The following is a 19,724-nucleotide window of genomic DNA, read 5'->3' as shown; positions in this document are numbered from 1 at the left end:
GTTCTTCTTCTTCTTCTTGTCTTCTTTTCGTCTTTCCTCCTCCTCCTCATCCTCCTCCTCCTCCTCCTCCTCCTCCTCCTTCTTCTTCTTCTTCTTCTTCTTCTTCTTCTTCTTCTTCTTCTTCTTCTTCTTCTTCTTCTTTCTATATCAGCCCCCATTCAACACTTTCTTCCACTCTTGCCAATACAGCCATTTATTATAATAGGCTTGGAATCTTTGCTGTCTCTCCTCCCATATTTCATTCATTCATTCTTATTTTCCATTTTAGAAATGGATTATCGATGAAGGTGCTCTTGTAGACAACTGAGTTATCATATTCAATGATTCTCCGTGTGTGTGATTGAAGGTGTATGTGTGTATGCATACATGTGTGTGTTTGTGTGTGTTTCAGTGCAATGCAAATGTGTGGTCGATTAAAATCACAACTAATCAATAACAGATATCTCTAAGGGTGTTAGAGGTAGTCTTCAAATTCGTTCTGGCAAATCCTACATCTTTTCTAGTACCAAGCTTCCTGGGATCCGGTCTTTCCCGTTGATACCATCAAACGCATAGATATGTTGGTTTTTTCACTATACGTAACTTCTGGGCTTCCATACAATCTTGCACAGAACCGAATCATAGTAAAACAACGCCAGAATTATTTCAAATACTCTAAGAATGTTCAATGATGAGGTTTTACAATATAAAAGTGGGCGCAAGATAAGGCAGTGAGGTGGCATAATCATTAGCGCGCCGGGCAGCATGCTTAGCCGCATTTCGTACGTGTCTACGTTTTTTGAGTTCAAATACCATCGAGGCCAACTTCGCCTTCCATCTTTTCTCGGTTGAAAAAATAGGTACCAGGTGAGATAGAACCACCAATATTTACACAGTATAAAGCAATGTAGTACACGCACGAATATATGAACGGACACACTGATTAAAAACGAAATATCTGTATAAATGATAAGCGATAAACGTCTGTTTGTGTGGATCAGAGAAATTCGTATTCCTGATAACGCTCAGGTTATTTCTTTCCTATGTTGCTTATTGCTGGAGATAGTATAATTGTGGGAAAATGAGTGTTATGTTTTCTGAATGGTTGAAAATATACTTTTATGTCTTCTCGGTGTTAGCACTTGATTTTCTGCCGTTTAAATTGCCATGACCTCGCAGGTTATTGACTTCAATTCATAGAATATTAGTTTTTAACCGGAGAGAGATCATCACAACCATTTCGTGTTTGCATGATCGTCTCGGAAAGATCGCTTACATCTCCCGTAAGCCATTTTCGTTTAAAAACAGAATTATACAATGAATATCACAATTTTGGCTGTGTAATTGTTTAAAATATCAACATTTCTGGCTGGAATGCTTTTCACAATATAACACGTCGATCGACGTGCATAGTGGACCAGCGTCAGCAAGAGAAACAGCAATGCCATCCGCGTCAGTATCAACAACAACATTAACTAAGCAAAGAAATTAGAGTTAAAATTACAGATGCATTTAAGACGACAAACTGGCAGAATTAGCGGCGTTTCGATCGACATTAGGTTCTGAGTTGAAATTACACCGAGGTCAACTTTGCTTTCATCCTTTCAGTGTTGATAAAATAATGACTAGTTGAGCAATGGGAGCGATGTGATCTTCTTGCTCCCTACCCTGCATTTACTGGCCTTGTGCCAAAATTTGACAGCAGAATTACAGGTGCTCTTTACCCTCAAAACAATGCTAATTCTCAGCAATCTTGTAGCAAAGTTATAAGATTTCTGTCAATTACTAATTCCTAAGATAAAAGATACTATTTCATTGGGATAAGAAGGTTTATATAATACTTTTAAAATCAGTTTCTTGTTTACTTTAAATCTGTTCCGCAAGAATGCCAACAGTAGTGTCACAGGAGGTAAAGTTGAGGGGGAACATAAAGAACGTCTGTGATATAATTTGATACGAATAAAATGTCGGCCAAATTAGATCCAGCTTATAATTATAGAAAGGAATAACTAAAGACAATGAATAGATCCACAATGCAAAACGAATTTAGGCCAGAGCAGTAACAAAAGGACAAATAATGGCAATAACAACAACAATATATCGCACAGGACGATACTGGTAGATTGAGAACATTAGATTGTTTAAATATTGATAGGAAACCGGAAACTACTATTCGCAACACATGTCAGTAGGGCTTACAATTCTTCAAACAGGAACACATATATGGGTTTGCATTACATTGCATTGAGATTCTAGCTTAGATGTGACGTAGTTTAACGCTTCTTATTTATTTCTTTAACCTATTTCAATTTGCCTGCATTCAGTCCTATGAATATTTTCAAAGCGAAACCATAAGAAAATCACTTTACCGGTATCTTATTAAGGAAGACAAAATTGGTTAAGAATTGACACAGATTTTTTTATGCGAGCTAATTACACGTACAGGGAATCATCAAAACGCTATACAGTATATCTGAAGACTAATTACAAATGTGAGGCTATGTCTGTGAAAAAAAATAAAAACACCATCGTTTATTATATTAATGCCGAGACTGATATTTTAATTGTTTTCGCTGTTGATATCGAGTGAATTACGCGTATCTCATGTCTGCAGTGTGTAAGAATTTGCCAAAGAAAATATAAAAGAGTTTTGCTGTTCATTAGTGATCGACAGGTTAATTAGTGCACAAAGAAATCAATATTTGATTTAATACTTAGTCACATAGAGCAGCTCATTTCTTACTTTTATATACATGCACTTCATAATTTATTAAATGTAGCAACATTAAGCCATTCAAAGTGATTTTGCAGACACGAAGAAATGCTTTATATTACTCGATTTAAACCTCGAATTCATATAGGGATATAGAAGAATACAGACAAACTTAGTGAGTCTTTTATAATTTGATATTCTTCTTAAGAGTTAATAATGACCAGCTTATCACTTACAATGAAAACTGCTTTTCATTGAAAAGAGGGTCAAAGGTAATAGAGAAAGTATAGTCAAGAGACTTATTCTAAATATACTACTGGTACATGTTTCTATTCTTCCAAGATGGAGGGGTAGTCTTTTAAAATCTGAAGACTTAGCATATTCAATTTAATTCTGCAAATTGAACGCAGAATACTGACGAGCGAAATGAAATATTCTGAGATATATAGCAACAACCTTCTATCTCTCCTCTCTACACAGTAAACACGTTTTTAAAATTGAAACGTTACATATGGAATTGATCTAGTAATTCGTTGATGAACATAAATCACAAAACATCAAATTGTTCTTTTGCAATTTACTCTCCAGATAAGATATGATTAAATGGAACAAAAACTAAAGCGTTCATACCATGACCTTCTAATTCAATTTTGCGATAGTGTATCCAGAACTGCATTACCCAGAGATTTGAGAAAAGTTTGGTTGGTATTTCTAGCAAGTCTACAGTTGGTACGTTAAGGCCTTCTCCTTCTAAAGGGAAAATTCAAAGCCTCACATGATTTTGGTTATTCCTAAAATCTATTAACATTTATATATGGAAAGTAAAACGAAATGAAGCGTTTAAGAAAAGATTTCAAAGGATGTTTCTATGTCTTTTAGAGAATCTGCGTATTTCCACCGTTCACATTCCGATATAATATTACTATGCTATGCAGAATTGAATGCAACACAAAATTTTTAAGTCGCCTTATTATCTCACTGATTAAAAAACAGAACACAACACCTGAACGCATTACATTATTTAAAGAACTAATTTTTATGATTCCCTTGTCAGCTTTATGTCTGTTTTAACAAGATTAGTTGCCATCAAGTGAGTAAATAAGTAAAACAACTATAAACCTCATTTTGTGAAGATCTTTAAACTGATAATATATATTAATACGCCACATAGAAGTTTCTTGGGGAAATGAAATGAAAAAAAATAAAGAATAAGGAAACGCTTTATTAACATTGATCGCCTTTCCTCTGACGCCTGTTTCTCAACTACTCACCCCTTCTTCTTCTTCTTCTTCTTCTTCTTCTTCTTCTTCTTCTTCTTCTTCTTCTTCTTCTTCTTCTTCTTCTTCTTCCTTTCTTCTTCTTCTTTTCTTCCTCTTCCACTTCTTCTTCCTCTTCCTCTTCTTCTTCTTCGTCTTCTTCTTCGTCTTCTACTACTACTACTACTACTACTACTACTACTACTACTACTACTACTTCGTCTACTACTACTACTACTACTACTACTACTACTACTACTACTACTACTACTTCTTCTTCTTCTTCTTCTTCTTCTTCTTCTACTACTACTACTACTACTACTACTACCACTACTACTACTACTACTACTACTCTTTTTTAGCATCCTAGAATGGGTTAGATAGGCAAATGAAACAGCTAAAATCTTTATCAGAATCGTTTCACAGTTTTTTCTCCTATTCTATTGCATTTTACTTTGTAGATCTAATTCCACGCTCTAAACCATGTCCTGTATTAAGAATTAAAAGCTCTCAAAGAGTGGAAAACACTTACCGAGAGAACACGACAGCCAATAAAATATGACAAAGGTAGGTATACCGCCATTTTACATGCCTATGAAAATGCAGTAAGATGATGTTTGAATCGAAATTACATCTCATACTGTGTAAATATAACCACTCTTTGCCATGTCTATTCTTTAAACAGTAGCATGGATGGTGAATGCTAAAACCGAATGGACACTTAAGGAATCTGAAATGAAATTGACTTCCCGATGGTTACTGTTCAAAATTCAGGTCGGGAGCTCTTGAATCAGAGATTAAATCTCAAAGACAGCGATCGACCTGCTAGAAAAGCAAGCATGTTTTTATATCATCTAGAGAAAATAATGTACTCCAATATACATTATGTCTCAAAAAAATTTTGGACGTTTACATCGTGAAGATATATGAAATTTTCTCTGTTCAATCAGTGCTAATCTTTTGCTAAATAAGAACAACAGCAACAACAACACCCACTCTACTCTAGATATCTGGAGCTCATCAATGAATAATAACAGTTAAAGAACGTAAAAAGAAATTGGAAAACAACTAAAAGAAAACATATTTTGCTAATATAGAGTTAATAGTCTTTAGTTAAACTTCTCTTTACAAAGAAAATGTAATTTATTGCACAATTTATCTTTTCTATACTGTATTTTCTTTTTTAATATTTTTTTCTTTTTCACGTTTCTTAATGCAAATCTTTCTGTTTATTTTCGATCTTACATTCATAAAAAAAAATATATAAATGTATAAAAAAAATACACGATTGTTAATATTTTTGCTGGTTTTCTATTGGTTGCAGATTTAAACTGATTTCTGGCAGTAAGTTCTTAGACTGTGTTTGCTAGAAATCAAATTTTGAATGTTTTTTTTTAAAGTTTACTCTAATGCTTACAGATAATAATAATAATAATAATAATAATAATAATAATAATAATAATAATAATAATAATAATAATAATAATGCCCAGATGCAGTACCAGGCAGTGGCTCCCATGGCTTTTGATCTTAATTGATTGGAAGTGTTATAATGTACATTGTTGTGTCTTGGTACAATGTATGGGATACAGCAAATATTCTACTCAGTACCACAGATTTGCTTGTCAGTTGTTTGACCTTAACCAGTTGAGCATGTCCGTTGGTGGCTGACGATATGTGCATCTCTCATCATGAGCAGAAGTAGTGGGGGAGCATCATAGCCATGTTTTGAGAGAAATTCTCTGGGAATTCTCTGGGAATAATTCCCCTTTGGAAACATGGAAACACACACACACATACAGACACACACACACACACACACACACACGCACACACACGCATATATATATATACACACACACGTGTGCGAGTGGGTGGATACGTGTGTATGTACGAGTACGTACATACTTATATGTTTGTGTATGCGTGTGTATGTACATATACACGTTTGCGTGAGTGTATACGTACGCTGGAGGTTTTATGTCTCTGTATTGTAAGAATATAATTGCCTGTATTCTTTTTTTATTGTTTCCCCCTGTTAGAGATCCTTTCCTTTTATTCAACCGTATTTCATAACGTTTGTTGTCGTTATGTTGTCGTTATTAGCGGACGTGAATGTATCGCAGCTCTTCGCTCTGACATTTGAAACTCCGAGTACTATATTGACAACCTTTCACTGTTCATTCTAAATTATAACATATGTGTATGTGCGTGTGTATGTATGTATGTTTACACACGAACACACACACATACGCATATGCGTAGAGAGAACCAGAGACAAAGAAAGACGGATACATTTTGCATTTTCAAATATTAAACCTAACCAAGAATGTTTTGATAAAGGCGATGTCTATTAAACTGAAAACTGCAAACATTTGGGAAAACAGTCGTTAGTAAACAATCGATTGTCTTATTTGCCAGTCATTAAGTCTTTGAAATGTAAGTAGTGTATGCTTTAAGGACCACAATATCTGTAACAATGCTATCAGTTATTGCTTACTCTTAGTGACCTAGCAACTTCGTTTTTTAGTCATTCAAAGAGAACAACAAATAAGAGAATGAAAATACAAACTATGATATCAATGTCGTCCATTAGGCATTGCATTTCAATATAACGCAGTTATACAGACACAAGTAAGCGTTCAGATACACATATAAACACATTCCCATTTACAGAAAATGTATTCTATCACTTATAATGACAATAGAACCTTTCACTTACACTTTACCAGTTTCATCTATACTATATATAAAACAGAGGTGTGTGTGTAATCGCTTTACACGTGAAAACGGCTTCACTATTTACTTCTATACTTGTGATACATAAATAATTTGACCTCGGATAAATCTTAGGCTCTTCATTTGATTTTTTTATCTCTAATTAAAAATAAATAATATTGCTTTATATTTAAGATTCACTTCTTTAAAAAGGTTTCTCAACGTCAACTTCCGGTACGGACGTGAAAAAACGGCGACGTCTCTCACTCTCTACTACGATCAATTACTGAAACACATATTTACGAAGTTCATAAATTTCAATATTCCGTACAAGATAGTTTTTAACGTGCTTTTATTTATACGATTTTTGGGCGTTCCATGTTCATCTCATATATTCTCTCTCTCTCTCTCTCTCTCTCTCTCTCTCTCTCTCTCTCTCTCATTCACACACTCCAGGTTTGATTTCGTTCTGAACTCGCACACTTCGTTAATTTCCGTAAATAAATTTTCTATTTTTCTTTTTTGGCACATGTGTGTTTCTGTATGTGTGTGAGTGAAGGGGTGTGTTGTGATGTCTACGTACATACATAAATACATATGCATACATCTTTTCTGTGTGTATATCTGCACGTGTGTGTGTGAGAGAGAGAGAGAGAGAGACAGACAGACAGACAGACAGACAGAGAGATGTTTCAGTGACTCTCTCTCTCTCTCTCTCTCTCACACGTACGTACACGAAATGTATGACTATTTATGTATGTACGTATAATTGTCGACACACCCCTTCACTGGCTCTGTCTCTCTCTGTCTCTGTCTCTGTCTGTCTCTCTGTCTGTCTCTCTCTCTCTCTCTCTCTCTCTCTCACACACACACACACACAGCACACACGCGCATACACACGTGTGTCTTTGTAAATATGTTTGTATATATTTATGTGTGTGTGTGTTTGTAAGAGACAGAGTGTGAGTGAGTCAAGGGGTGTGTTGTCATATGCATCCATCATTATTGGATGTATGTGTGCGTGTGTATGTGTGTGAGACAGAGTGAGAGAGCGGTGCGTATGTAGTACTAGCAGAGGCACCCGGCGTTGCTCGGGAATGAAACTGTTCCGTATATACTTGAAGAAAAAAAGGCAAAATATGCTGTATAGAAATTTGAGAGGACATTCTGTAGATGGACTCTCAGATGAATGATGGCTGGGCGCCTCTCATGAATGAGGAAAATTGAAGATGTGCCAAAAATCCTCATTGGTACTTGGAAACTTTTACGAAAATTAAAATGGGGATTAAATGAAAAAAATGATTTACGTGAATATCCTCACAAGAGTAATTGAAATAAATGGCGATTGTGGAACCCCCCACGCACGCGCGCGCGCATACACACGTGAGTCTATGTAAATATGTTTGTATGCATTTATGTATGTGTGTGTTTGTAAGAGACAGAGTGTGAGTGAGAGAGAGAGGTTTGTTGTCATGTATACGTACATGCATAAATATACACACATCTTTGGATGTATGCATATGACGACACAACTCTTGACTCACTCGCACTCTGTCTCTTACAAACACGCACGCGCGCGCATACACACGTGTGTCTTTGTAAATGTTTGTATACATTTATGTATGTGTGTGTTTGTAAGAGACAGAGTGTGAGTGAGTCAAGGGGTGTATGTGTTCGTGTGTATGTGTGTGAGACAGAGTGAGAGAGAGGTGTGTATATAGTATTTACTCTCTCTCTCTCATATACACTCACACACACACTCACACACAAAATAGAGAGTGAAGCTTTTTGCCGTTGTTACGTCAATACCGGAAGTTGACATTGAGGAACCTTTTTAAAGAAGTGAATCTTAAATATAAAGCAATATTATTTATTTTTAATTAGAGATAAAAAAAATCAAATGAAGAGCCTAACATTTATCCGAGGTCAAATTATTCACGCTTCACAAGTATGGAAGCATTTGGTGAAGTCGATTACACACACATCTCTGTTTTATATATAGTATAGATTTACTCTCTCTCTCTCTCATACACACGCACACACACATACACAAAGATGTATGCATATTTATGCGTGTACGTATACATGACAACAAACCTCTCTCTCTCTCTCACTCTCTCTCTCTCTCTCTCTCTCTGTCACACACACACACACACTTCCATTTCATCTGATGTGTGATACTCTGTGTGTGTGCGTGCGCGTGCATGTGTGCTTTCGTGCGTGCGTGAAGGGTTCCACAATCGCAATTTATTTCAATTACTCTTGTGAGGATATTCACGTAAATCATGTTTTTCATTTAAGCCACATTTTAATTTTCGTAAATGTTTCCAAGTACCAATGAGGCGTTTTGGCGTATCTTCAATTTTCCAATTCATGAGAGGTGCCCAGTCATCATTCATCTGAGAGTCCATCTACGGAATGTCCTCAGATTTCTATACAGCATATTTTGCTTTTTTCCTTCCAGTATATAAGCAACAATTTCATTCCCGGGCAACGCCGGGTTGCTCTGCTAGTAATGTATAAAATGTAGCTGATACATTGTAGATATCAATATAATAAGTACCATAATGTTGTATACTATTGAAAGAGTCTTGGCGTTGAATATTGTGACGCGCTTGTTGCTTTGGGCTCGTATCATCAATCTTCCTGGAAACCCGTAACCAGTGTCATCCTGACTGTTACAATCTAGTCTATTCAGCTATTTGAATATAGTAAACAAATTACTCTTGTCCTTTATATAGAGCGAAATTTTGGATTTGTGTGTCTTGCAGCTTTTGTATCTAGCTCTTTGAAATATATCGTAGAAGTTTCTTCATATGACCTCTGTTAGAATTGAGAATTTTTTTTTTTTCTTTTTAACAAATAAGGAGGTTTGTCAAATAAGCTGGTTATTATACCTAGAGGTATCTTACACTTCTGCAGACTTGAAATTAAACTTGAAATTCTAAAGAGTCCTTTGTATAACTATGAATTGAAACATTTTCTCAATGAAAATAAACTTCTTCAAAAATATGAACTAAGAAAACTCCCTTTGATGGCAGAATAAAATCATTTTTGTCAGAGAATATACTTAACACAAGACATACTCAGAACTTGATGTTGGTAAATATATAAAATAATATAATTTATAAGCTTGTTGATGTCAGTAGATTTTATACATAGATTATGAGTGCTAAAATACAATCAAATATGTTCAGTTAAATAATCGATTATTAATATTTCCGTTTATTCCTCCGGAAAATACGTAAGAAATGTTGTCAGTAGTTTCAAGTTTCGTAACTACATATTACATGTGTAAAAAAACAATAAGGAACAATAAATCGCTTATATTTGGTGCTTTTAAAAAGGTGAATAGTTTCATAATGAAACAATTCTCTGATGTTATGCAGATATCAATCGATAAATTTTTGATTAAAAAGCGTGTCAAAATCAGGAAAGATATATCAAGTATTTATTGTCTCTCATCTCAAGTTTGTTTGTTGTTTGTTTGATACGCTTAGTTGGAGTTGCTAGAACTGTGGGGTGTTCCGAGAAAAAGAGAATGTGCTTTAGGTTTAAGTCTTGGCTGAGCAATATTTCTATACAATCGTTTCGTTCATAAGAAAATAATTAAGAAAGAAGGGCTATCGACCGGTAACCTTCCTTTCTACAAATTAGAGGAAGATACAACATTAAATGTGGACATCCTTGTTGTTCATCTAATAAGTTACATATTTTTAGTATTTGATATCGATTTCGAGACGGCTCAATTATATGAATAGTTTGAAACCAGTCGATCACCATTTGTTTTGTTCCATTTACGTAGGCTTGAAGAGTAGATACCAAATAATTAGAAATGTTGGCTGTTTTGTACTAACATCTAAACCAGGTTTGTGATTTATTTCCCACATGTATTATGCCATAACACTGAATCTACCTACTGACGCTAATATCTAACTTAATGTTGTGTACCCAGGTGCAATTACATATACAATTCACAATTTTGACATTTCATACCTTGTAACCAGCATATGACTGCCAAATTGCCCAATTTTCTAAAATAATTGATGTATTAGTCTCTTACCAAATATTAGAAAGTGTCTGAAATGTCATGTTTCAGTTACAACTCTCTTATACACCTTTCAGATCCAGAATTCTACAACCCGAAAGTCAAAAGAAACTTAATATTACAGATTTCATTTGCCAAATGTCTGAAACAAACACCTATGACATTGAAGCGTCTCATTTTTAATATACACGTACATATATACGAATATAGTAATAGGCTGATTCGATCAAAATATCCTGGTGTAGGACGATAGTAAAGTTCAAGCATGTATACAGCTAGCATAAATAACCAAAGTTGGACAATATACATTAGAAAGTGTTTATGTATCTTCGTTTATTCGGCGGATTTCAGTTTATCGAAATGGCTTTTGATTTCAATGTGGGACAAAATCTGTAACTTACGGTAGTAAATAGTCTCTTTGCATCGTATGGTGTCTACTGTTTATCATCTCTATACAAATACATCTATGCACATACAAATAAAGATCATACTTAACATATTTGTGTATGTTTGTATATATATATATATATATATATATGATGTTTGTGTATATATATATATATATATATATATATATATATATATATATATATGATGTTTGTGTATATATATATATATATATATATGATGTCTGTGTATATATATATATATATATATATATGATGTTTGTGTATATATATATATATATATATATATATATATATATATATATATATATATATATATATATATATATATATATATATGATGTTTGTGTGTATATATATATATATATATATATATATATATATACACACACATATATATATATATGATGTTTGTGTATATATATATATGATGATACATTGTGGTTATAAATGATTATGATCCATATTTGCGCTATAATTGCAGAGTTGCAGTGTCTTTGTCAAGAATTTATATGATGATAAAATCATACGAAAGCATGGTAAGACGAAGACTCCATTTCTGAGATATCGACTACGCCATCCACAAAGTGCAGGATTTTTCTCAACGACGATAATCAAAAACATAAAGATGCTAGTTCAAATTGCATGGAGACAAAGTACATGTGACTATCCTGAGACACTATATTAGTGTACAAGCGTCATATCTCAGACATCGGAAAAAAATTCTGGCCTTCTTTATAATCTGCTAGATTATATTATCATCTCTAACTCTTTGAGGATATCAATGACGCTCTCATACAATTTCATGCTGTGTTTTGCACATTTTCATGGACCTGTCGCAGACAGAACATCACTATAACTATATATTTTTATTGGTCTGGAAATCCCCATTGAGTTACAAATGCGATTACTAATTCAGTTTGTTGAGCAACGTTTTCACGAGGATTTTCCCCGTGTAGCACGTGGAGTACTACTTTCGTAGCTCATGCGTTAATCTTATCAACCATTATAAGTATAGGAAAAGTCTTTAACTCTGTCCAGTTATCTGGGTTTTGCTAAGTCATGAGAATCGATTCTTAATGAGATTGTGTACTTCAATACTATTTCCTTGTTCAATACCATTTCTTGTTAATTCGATTTTCTTGTAAATTCAACGAGGTTAGTTTGGCCGTTTTACATCTAAGTTGGTGTTTGTGCTAGGCTAAGCGGTTATGTTTCGATGCATTTTAGCTGTCTAGGACTGAATAGGGAGTAGTTTGTAGTATCACAAAAATTTCTGGCATTCTTTATAATCTGCTAGATTATATTATCATGTCTAACTCTTTGAGGATATCAATGAAGCTCTCATACAATTTCATGCTGGGTTTCGCACATTTTCATGGACCTGTCGCAGACAGAACATCACTATAACTATATATTTTTATTGGTCTGGAAATCCCCATTGAGTTACAAATGCGATTACTAATTCAGTTTGTTGAGCAACGTTTTCACGAGGATCTTCCCCGTGTAGCACGTGGAGTACTACTAAGTTGGTGTTTGTGCTAGGCTAAGTGGTTATGTTTCGATGCATTTTAGCTGACTAGGACTGAATAGGGAGTAGTTTGTAGTATCACAAAATAGGTTTGTAGTGGATTTCCGTTCTGTTGTTTGTGACTGGTGATTAAAGACTGATTGATGAACTTGTAAAACTGCGATATCCCTAACTGCAAAACCTCTACTAATTATATGTAAGGTACCTGTTTTAAATTTCAATCAAGATGTACTTAAACTATAAAAATCGTTGAAAGAATGAATTTATGCTTTTAAATATAAGGCTTGTAAAAAGAATTTATTAGAAAATTGATACGCAGCTTGAAAAACAGACACAAATATATCATTCACAGACAACAAATATGACATTCTAATGCTAGACAAATTCCACAAAGTAGACATGTAGACCTATGAGAAAAATACAAATCAATTCGCCTTACCTTGTCCTATCAAAGCCACGCATCAAATATTGAATTATATATATAACAAAAAATTTGTTTATATATAAAGTTACAAAGCAGGATCGATTAAGACATAGAATATGTCAAACAGAGCTATTATACTGTTGTAGTTCACACTGTCACACGTAAACACACAGGCAACCATTTAAACAACTCGTTATGACTTGCATACAATCATGTAATGTATTTCTAAACTGATTAGAGCAATTCTGAAAACTGGTAGCTCATGCTATTACGTGGTTTCGTGATGCATTCATTAGCTTAACATAGGATTGACTTTTGGTATAATTACCATTTCTACTATCATATAATCTAATATAATTACATAACACACAATTGCTATCGATGATGCCAAATATTATATTCATTGAAAAATTATAGTAAGATTTGCCGCAAATATTTCGATGCAGTGACATGACCCTCTGTCCTCGTGGCATGCTTCAACAAACGAAGCTGTACCCCCAAATGATAGCAATATGAACTGTGAACTCTCTATAAAATTGACAAGATTTCATATTCCAGTTAAGATAAATTCGGTATAGTTCTGAGTCCATCTATTACACCCTCCTTCTGAAAATCATGAAACTGTGAAACTGGCTTTTATAAATATGGCTTTTTACAGACACCAAACACGTTGTCAACATTTTCTTTCAACTAACACATACACACAAACACGTAGACATACATACAAACACACAGACACAGGCACAAACGCGCAGACACAGACGCACACGAAAACACAGACACAGACACAAATACAAACATACATACTCACACACACAAACACACACAAACACACATTTAACAACATGTTGAATAAGTTTCATATCACTATATAACAGTATATGTGTTAGGAGCTACTTATTTTCATTTCTTCCCTTACACATTTCCATACATTCTCGCTCACACACACATGCGTACGCACACGTATATAATTGTCTGTGTGTGTATTTGTGTCAGTGTGTGTGTGAAGTAATGCATGTATATATGTGTCTGTCTAATCATGTATGGAAGCCCTAGCGGCAACGTATTGTTGCAGCACATGGCATTGATATTGTGTTTTGTATATTGTGATTAATTACAGCGTATTGTTATATGATCAATCGTGATTTACAAGATGGAGATATTATGATGCTAACTATTCAATTCATGACTACCTTGCAGTCTTTTTGTATATCTAGCACCAAATGTTACAATGTGTCCTTTCTTCTTTAAAGCAAAGAATTCAATGCTCTGTATTTAATATCAGTTGCTCTCGTTGCTATTTCTAGCACTTTGAGTCACAGCGATGTGAGAGAGAGTAAGACAATCACTTGTTATTCTTTCGTTCTTGTTTGAGACACGATATTGTTCATTCTGACCTGGTTTGCAATTGTGTCTGTATTTGTGTTGAAACTATCAGTGTGTATGTACTTGTATCTGTATATAATAAAATATATGCTTTCGTGATTAAAAACAAAATTTTATAGAAGTGAATCCCAACCTGGGGTCAGCGGAACCTTGATTATCTGCATAGGTAGTACTGGGGGTCCGCGAACTAAATTCAAAATTTCATCTCTCTCTCTCTCTCTCTCTCTCTCTCTCTGCATATATATATATATGTATATATATATATATATATATATATATATATATATATATATATATATATATATATATATATATATATATATATATATATATATATATATATATATATATATATGAAATATATTTTTGGTCATTTTCTTGTGAACAACGCTGCAGTTTTCGTGAACAAAATTCAGTCAAAAGTCTGTTGTTGGCTTAGAGCTATAGTAGAAAAACACTTGCCCAAAATACCATGCAGTGGGATTGAACGTGGAACCATGTGGTTAGAACGCAAACGTCTCAACCACATAGTCATTCTAGTACCTTATATGTGTGTGTGTTTACATTTGCTGTTAAATTGAGTATTGTGTCCCACTATGTCTCAAAGTTATCAGTTCATCAAGCAGAGATCTATAAGATGAATGCCAGATTGAAATACGTAGAGAGTATGATCAATTAAATTTTTGAAGGAGATACACCATCATGGCTACAGTCGGAAGACTAAACCTAGTAAAATGTTTAAAACTTATTGGCGTCAAATTTAAGGTAATGGATTATTAATTTCAAGATAGTGAGTTCAAAACTTCGTATTGAACTTGCACTCAATACCATAACACTATATGTATATGTTAGTCTCCTTGACTTCCAACAATTAACAATTGCAATTTGAAGCTGAATGGCTAGCAGTAAGAAAGATGTCTAGATTCGTGTAAAATACTCTGAGAAAAAGGTGTTTTTAAGCACACTAAAACTAACACACACAAAACACACACGCACACACAAACGTATGAACAGGTGTATCTGTGGTAAATTGAGCTACTACAAATAGTAGCCAAATCTCTCTTAAGAAAAACGCGCTTTAATAAAAAAGAAAAAAGGAAGACTGTCTTGCAGTATTTCAGGAGAAAACAAACAAATATGCGATGGGTCTGCTCCATCAGAGGCAGCTATGGGCTAAACAAAATACAGACAAACATACTTCACGTTAAAAGATTATCAACTAAATCATGCAAATAAAGTTGGCATAACTTCGAAGTTTCAGTCCCTGGTAAAATCCATGTATTTTAAACATCTTGTCCTTACGATCTCAGAATAAAAATTGTTCAGACAACGTTGCCTCCCTTAGCTAAAAACTTCAAAATAGTGCGACCCGACCTAGTTTTAGTGGTTACTTTTGTAGTAAGAAAGTGTTGTTGTGCAAAAATCATCCTCAATTTGGTACCCGATTGGTTACTTAATCTTTTGATACCCCATACGTCAAAATCAACAACTTAGTTTTCGAATCCATAAAGAACATACATACACGCACTCACACACACTCACACACTATTTTATTATATAAGATTAAGGTGGACAGACGGAGTTCAAAAGGAAAAGAGAAATAATTCACCAGCATTAAACGGGAGATGTGCTTTTTGTGGCTAAAAATTCTTTGAATCTCGTTTTTAGCAATGGTGGTGGTCCCTGCAGCCTTCCTCACTGTTTAATGACGGCGAATTACACACACACACACACACACACACACACACACACACACACACACACACACACACACACACACACACACACACACACACACACACATATATATATAAATATATATATATATATATATATATATATATATATATATATATATATATATGTGTGTATATATATATATATATATATATATATATATATACGATAAGAATAAGTGAAACATCTACTTTTTCCGTGGGTATTTGTAAGTGTTTCATTTATTCCTATCGTGTTTCTTGCAGAAGAAGGAAGAATCCTAGAAATAGCTGTGTTTGGGAATTTTTGAGGTGTATATGGCTGTTTACATATGTGTGTATCAATGAGTGTATACGTGTATATACGTATACATCCATCCAATGTGCCTGTGAGTATACACATATATTTGTATATGTATATATATATATATATATATATATATATATATATATATATATATATGTATATATATATATATATATATATATATATATATATATATATATATATATATATATATATATATATATATATATATATACACGTATGTATATGTACGTATGCGTGTAAATATATCTCTAGAGGTCTATCTACGTGTTTATGTCCTTAACTAGAAGTATCTGTGCTTGGGCAATTTTGGAGTGTGTGTGGCTGTTTGCATATGTGTGTATCCATGACTGCATATATTTATATACGTATACATCCATCCAATGTACCTGTGAGTATATATACATGAGCGTGTGTGTGTGTTTGTCTACGTGTATATAAAAATTGGTACTCTTTTGTTCCTGAATATATGTATACGTGTATATTCGTATACATACATTTACACACAGACAAATATATATGGACAAAGGCTGGGGGCTATTTAGACAAACATTATGAGAAAAATGTAAACTAAATTCAATATTTTTTAAATATATAAAGTGTATTAAAAAAATAAACATAATATTGTACCTTGTGTACATCAGAAAAATATAATTTTTTTTATATATATAAAGCATACGATTCGCGAATAGATATCATACAGCCACGTTTGGTAAAGCAGTAAATATAGAATGTGAACGAACGCTATAGAAACCTGCAGTGATTTTGCTGGATATTCTACCTATATTGAAAATACATTCTGTATTTGATGGCATGTAAGCTAGCTTCTTTTTCAAAATAAGTTTCTCAATATATCACCCTCAGTGCTGTATAAGAATTTGGGTATCACATAAACTTCATTTCCACTAAAGCCAATTTCACCTGAAAATTCTTTGCTGAAATTTGGGCGTAATATAGTCGTATGTGTTTTATGCCATCAAATACGATACGTCGGCCAATTACTTGATACTTTTGCAACGTTTGTAGTTTGTGGATGTGATTGTTTTCACCACAAGCTAATAAAATATGCAGCGCTATATTCATTTCGTTTCCATTCTCGTCATTTTCGAAGGTTTTTCATTTATGTAGGTAGCATTTTAATTTTGATATTTCGGCTCAGAAAAAGGCAGCACCGCGCCCGACAAGATGCCTACCGGCATTTCATCGGTCCTTCCATCATGAGTTCAAATGCCGCCAGGTGCGAGTTTACTTTTCATCATTTTGTGATCGATAAATAAGTACCAGTTAAACGTTGGGACCTATGTAATCGACTTGCTCCCTTTTTCGAACTTATCCATGTACCAAATCAGAAAAAAAGTTGTCGAACGGGCAGAATCGCTACTGTGCCGGATAAAATGCTTCGCAGTATTTCGTACGTCTGTATATTTCAAGTTCAAACGCTGAAGGGACAACTTTGCATTTCATCTCATTCCTTTTGCATTTTTGCTTTTTCCTTTTTAATTTCTTCGCAATTTCGTCAATAATGGCAATTCCTTGTTTTAATATTTAATATCAAGTATTAATGTAAATTATTACTGATCTGTTTTGATCTTTAAAGCGAATGGCTATTTAATTCATATGTCTCAACTACCTCATAGGGATCCAATGCCTCACAGAAGTACCAACAGAACTGTGGTGTTGATGTAATCGACTTAAGCCCCTCATCCGAAATTGCTGGCCTTGTGCCAAAATTTGGAATACGATAATTTTGTTCGCATAAACAAGATTTTAGGCAAAGGGATAATCAATGAATGCAACTATTTAAGTGCCAAATAGTATCTAGATGGGCATGCGCGTTGTTCGTGCTTGGGAATTTATTATACCGAATGTTGTAATGGGGGCAAACAGATCGGGGAAAATATGAGATTTTGTAGAAAATGTTTTGCACTTGGCATTACTGATTGCCTTAAGTTGCCACCGTGCGACCACTTTATAACCGGGCTGGAAAGTAAAAACGTATGTGTATTCGAAATGCAATTAGCTACACTCGCTCTCACGAGTTCTCCCCCCACGAACTCACTCTCACACCCACAGGCACGCATGTACTTTCCGATATGTATATATACACACATATATATGTAAATATTATCTATAAATATCACCTGTATACGTGTGTATATATCTGTAAAGATACACACACGCACACATAATTTCCATGTCAATTTTAATTTTGGTTATTGCATATATTTTCCGTGAGAGTTCACATTATAGTCAGTTTTCTCAGCAAACTGTTACGTAAATAAAGACACTTATTGCTTGTTATGAAGAAATAAATCCGCAACCTGAGATCGGTTTTGTTACATATTTCCCGCTTTCCGAATCGGAACTACACGAATAAGTTCGCACTTTCATTCTTGCTGACATAAAAACATTTTATGATTGGATATTAGTAGAATTTATTTCTTTATGGTGAATTATTTGTCTTTTGTTAAGTAAAAGTAAGTTTTACTTTTTTCTCTAAATTTTATTACATACATTGTTGAATGGCTTTTTATATGCAACGGTTTGCTTTTCTGTATTTAAAATATTTCTTTTATCACTACATTTCGAAATTGGGAAGTGCATACCATATATTTATTTTTTCAATAAATAAAATTATTTTCGAAATATCATCTCGGTTTGGCTCCATAGAATTAATCATCTATTAATTATTATTATCCTTTTTTGTGATTTATTGTCCGAAAAGTAAATCTTTCCAACTGAATGTTTTTCATTTTTCACAAGGAACGGAAAAGATGATCTATAAATATTTACTTTTTTTCATGCTGATTAGAATTTCATTAAAAAATGTAATTGCTGCTTGCTATAATGTATCTCATTATACATAAATCATTCCGTTTTTTGTTTATTATCTCTTTACATACTCTCAATTTTCTGGTTAAATGTTCATTCGCAACATTTTCTGTTCGTTTCTTTTGTATTTTTTCTATTCCCTCTTATTTCCTTCACAATTTCGTTAATAGTAGTAAGCCTTCTTTTTAATATTTAATATTAAGTATTAATGTAAATAATTGCTGATCTTTGATTTTTAATACGAATGACTATTTAATTCATAATATGTCTCTCAAGTAACTCACAGGGATCCACTGCCTTACTACCTAAATATCACTGGACAACTCTCATTGGCTACGATCACTCGAAATTTGAATGAAAAGTGGTGGTGGTTGTGGTGGTGATTAA

The sequence above is a fragment of the Octopus bimaculoides genome, chromosome 10, assembly GCF_046866305.1.
Source record: "Octopus bimaculoides isolate indiv1 chromosome 10, ASM4686630v1, whole genome shotgun sequence".
Taxonomy (NCBI): domain Eukaryota; kingdom Metazoa; phylum Mollusca; class Cephalopoda; order Octopoda; family Octopodidae; genus Octopus; species Octopus bimaculoides.
Note: the sequence above shows the minus strand (reverse complement) of the source record.